Genomic DNA, 4,731 nt, shown 5'->3' with positions numbered 1-4,731 from the left:
GGGGTGAAATTATAGGTACTTCTACAAGAGAGAAAATATTTTTGCAGGCCAAGGGGTGAAATTATAGGTACTTCTACAAGAGAGAAAATATTTTTCACTATGTTTTATTGACAAAATTAAAGATTTAATAACCATCATCACTGTGTACAATTCTTCAAAAATATTTATTTATTTTTATTATTTATTTATTTTTTGACAGACAGAGATCACAAGTAGGCAGAGAGGTAGAGGGAAGCAGACTCCCTGCCGAGCAGAGATCCCGATGTGGGGCTCGATCCCAGGACTCTGGAATCACGACCTGAGCCGAAGGCAGAGGCTTCAACCCACTGAGCCATCCAGGCGCCCCTAAAGAATATTTATTTATTTTAGAGAGAGAGAGAGACAGAGAAAGAGAGTGCACGTGCGTGCACGCACATGAGTGGGGGGGGAAGGGACAGAGGGAGAGGGAGAGAGAGAATCTCAAGCAGGCTCCCCACTGGGCACGGGGCTGGATCCCTCCACCCTGAGATCATGACCTGAGCCGAAAGCAAGAGTCCAATGCTCAACCAACTGAGCCACCCAGGCTCCTCACTGTGTATAATTTTTGTAATGTAGGTCTACTGATGAGAAGAAAGAGGGTTTTGGGGGAGCGGGAGGAAGATGATCATGTTTCACTTAACTGGGATTCAAAGTTAGCTGTCCACCACGGAATCAATTATAAATGTTTGTAAAAGCTGCTTTTAGCTCGTGGGCCCTAAGCAGCAGGTGGCCAACGGGATTTGGCCTGCAGACCCATGCTAGGGGAACCCATATAGCCACCACTCTCTGCATGCTGTGTCTGGGTTTATTTCTGCCTGAAGAGACACTACAGAAGTAGAGAAGTATCTATGTTCAAGGATGTGCATGTATAAAGCCAAAGTAGTAGTTTATCTCCCACTTTTTTTTTTTTTTAAATTTAAGAAGTATCGAGTGTTCTGCACTTGCTCATGGTGGTAGGTTCTAGCTTCCTTTCTTTTCCGGTGAGTGGATCAGTCCCAGGACACCATTCTGCTAGGCCTGGACTCTGGCTGTCGATAATACTAAGTGGCCTTTCTTAATGCTTTTAGTGCCTGCCGCATGGTGGGTGGTGGAGATAGCGTGGGAAGGAGGGGTGACAGGTACCCACTCCTGGGCACTTGTATTGGAGTGAACAGCGGACGTTTGCGGGACACGTGCTGGTGAGCCATGCCCAGCCTGAGCGCTCCATGCTCCTTGTGAATTTAGTGTCTGCACTGACCCCTTGACATTCTGTTTTTATCCTCAGTTCATAGATTGGAAGTAGAATCCTAGATACCAGCAAATAATGACTGGGTCCTTAACTATGTGCCAGACCCAGCTCTCAGGGTTTTACGGGGCTTGTCTCATTTTATAGATGTGAACACAGGCATAAAGAGAGAAGCCGATGCCTGCAGCTGGTTAGAGGCAGGATGGGGCTTCAAATCCAGGCGGTCTCTGCTCCAGCGCTGGGCACTTCACCCTGTGCTTTTTTAACCTTAGAAAGGGTATGTTTCTTGCCCGAGCTTGCACGGGTCATACACGGCCAAACTGAGATTTGAGTTTCAGGCGTCAGACTCCAGAACTGCTCTCAGTCCCTGCCGGACCCAGCGGCGCTCCTGTCTTCTGGTTTGTCGCCAGCACGGGTCCCTCATTCATGAAGGATGTGGTTCCAATGTAAAAAGAGGATGTGGGGCTAGTTCACCGGGTGAGAAACACAGGAAGCAGGGAGAATAGAGCCCTGTTTTCATAGCGTCTTCCAATCCGCAGAGGGGAGGGGGGTCACACCGGATGGGTGCACCGAACAGTCAAGGGTTTAGACCAGGGAGGCCTGGCCAAACTGCTTGTTTCCTCATCGATCTTGGGTAAATCACGTATCCTTTTTTAATCCTCGATTTCCTTATCTCTAAATTGGTAACTGACAAAACTTCCCTGGAAAGGAATTGAAAGAGTACCTGTTTAAAATATTCTTGTCTTCTGTGATACATAGTTTTCAGAAGGAGCTTGGCCAGGCTACAGAGCCCAGTGATTCAATCAAACATGAACCGAGATGTTGGTGTGAAGACATTTTCTAGATGTAGTTAACATCGACAATCAGTTGACTCTCTAGAAAACAGATCATCCTTGACAATGTGGATGTGGATAGGCTTCTTCTAATCAGGTGAAGGCTATAAGAGCAAACACGAAGATTCCCCAAAGAAGAAATTCTACCTCAAGACTGCAACCTAGAAATCCTGAGTTTTCAGCCTGCCCATGGCCTGCAGAGTAGATTCTGGAGAACGCTGACTGGTACATTCTCGGATGGACCCTTCCTCCACGGTCACTAGATAACTGTAGCTCTAGGTATCCTAAGCCCTATAGAAAATCATTGGCTTCTTGATGATACAAGTCACTGAAGTCTCCACATTTTACTTTCATTTTGTTTACACATTTGAGTCCTGCAAAACAAAAGGACTTCTACTTTTGAGTTTCATTCCAATTACCAAATGTATCCGCAACCCAATCTTCTTTGAGCAGTACTGCTGTGGTAAAAATACAGATATGGTTCCATCATCATAGAGCCGGGCTGATGAAAGGCAAATGGCATGGTGAATTGAACGCTGTTTTAACTACTATATCTAATTACAAAGAAGAACATGTTACCAAATTTGAATGCGTTCTATAATAAAAAACAAGGGCAATTAACAATCAAACAAGCAACTGCTCTCTTGACAGGCAGATGACACAGAACAGGACTAAAGAAAATGCAGAAAGGTTTTGCTTGACGAGGAAAGATGAGATGTTCCTTCAAATTGTAAGGTAAGATCCAAGGAGCGTATGAATTTGTGATTATAAGGCCAGGAAGGGACTCAGGAAACAGTGGAATTGCTGTGCTTGGTTCTCCGTAATTGAAGAAAAGTCCGATTTATGTGAAAATGGGGGAGAAAACATGTATTTTACAAGTTCTCAGAAATCTTGATGCGAAAGACACTTGTTTTCCCACGTGTAATTGATCTTACTTGGAGATAAATTAGTACTTATCTTTTTAAAATGCCCGTTCAAATATATATATTTCCTTACCCTATTATCCTTTGGATATTTTGTTTTATATTCAGAATTTCATAGTCTGACCTCCTGACTATCCCACTGGGACCTGTGCGGCTAACGAAGTTAACATCCGTAAATTACCATGAGCTCTAAGGATGAGAAGTCCTGGAAAAGTTAAGAATTTCCTAATCAACCCAGTTCTTTCCTCTTTCAGGCAAGGAGATGGAAGGTGTCCTCTTTCACCTGGCCATACAGCTGTTACTTTCCCCAGCATTATTCTTAATAAGCCTGAGAATGGACTAATGGGTTGATAATTGTCCACCGGTGTTGGGGGGGGATAGATCCTTTATACTCAGTCTTTGGCCTCTGAGCACAGAGAGTGCATCGGATGGCTCACAGTCAGGCATGGTTTTCTTGGCCCGAGGTTCTGGTTTGCAAACTATAGCATGCGTAAGGACCACGCAAAGAGCTTGCTACATATGCAAAAGCCTGATCTGTACTTCTAGAGGTCCTGAATTCGTAGTTCTGGGGTGAAATTCAGAAATTTTCATTTTTAACAAACACCTTAGCTGATCCAGAGGCATGTAGTTCCTAAACCACATTTTAAGAAATACTCCTCTGCAGCAGAGAGAGGAGAGGCAGCTCTCCTGTAAAAACCAAAAAACCAAAAAACCAACCAACAAAAAACCTTGAAACCCTTAGTAGTACCTGTGTGCACACCTAGTTCCAATATTTATAAATGTGTTTATATAGTATCCTACTGCTCTATTTTTTTTTTTTTACATACCCACATTCTGTATGTTGTAAAACACATGAGAATGGAAGTTAAATATTTTAGGAGGCTCTCAAGAGAAACAAGTAATATTTTATACATTTTAGAACCTTATTTTATTCATTCTTGTGTATAGTCTTTGCTCTCACTAGAATTTTATTAATATACTTAGTGCAGTTATCACTAATTATATTTTAGTAAGAGCAGTGGTCAAACATGCTCCATTATTTTTGAAAATATGAGTTAAATATATTCTGAAGAAGGTGTTTGAAGATCTGTCTCAAAGTTCAATTTATTTTGATTCCCGGTTATCACAGACTCCATAGCTGAAAAAAATACCTTTCAAAGATGCACAGATTCAAGTGAGAGATGTACATTCATGGCAGGGCTTGCTAAAGTGTGATCCTTATAAATTTGATCCATTGATCACACAGTATTTTTATTGAAATTTGCCTGGTAAATTTCCATTGTCTACGATATCATTTAGTTATTTTTCCAAGTTAATCAGAAAATGCTGAATTTTTGTATTTTTTTTAAGTTTTATTTATTTAAGTAATCTCTACACTCAACATGGGGCTCAAACTCACAATCCCTAGATCAAGAGTCAGTCATACCCTCCTCTGACTGAGCCAGCTAGGCTCCCTGAATTTTTACATTTCTAAAAAAAAAAAAATGTTAAAAACCTGAAATTTCCTTACTGGGACTGATTTCAAAACAAGCTAGCAAGTTCTTTTCCAGATTTGAGTGCACAGAATTTTTACAGCGATAGACATTTTTTTCTTCCAGAAATCACGTAACAACAACATTTCTAAGCTTCTATTTTCAAATGCCTGAACTTCATAGCTTGAAATATTCTCTAAAAGCAATATTATTTTTCAGTTATTATTAAACTATCACCTTTATTTTGAGGGGAAAGATGA

This window comes from Meles meles, chromosome 9 (genome assembly GCF_922984935.1).
Source record: "Meles meles chromosome 9, mMelMel3.1 paternal haplotype, whole genome shotgun sequence".
Taxonomy (NCBI): domain Eukaryota; kingdom Metazoa; phylum Chordata; class Mammalia; order Carnivora; family Mustelidae; genus Meles; species Meles meles.
This window is presented reverse-complemented; position numbering follows the sequence as displayed.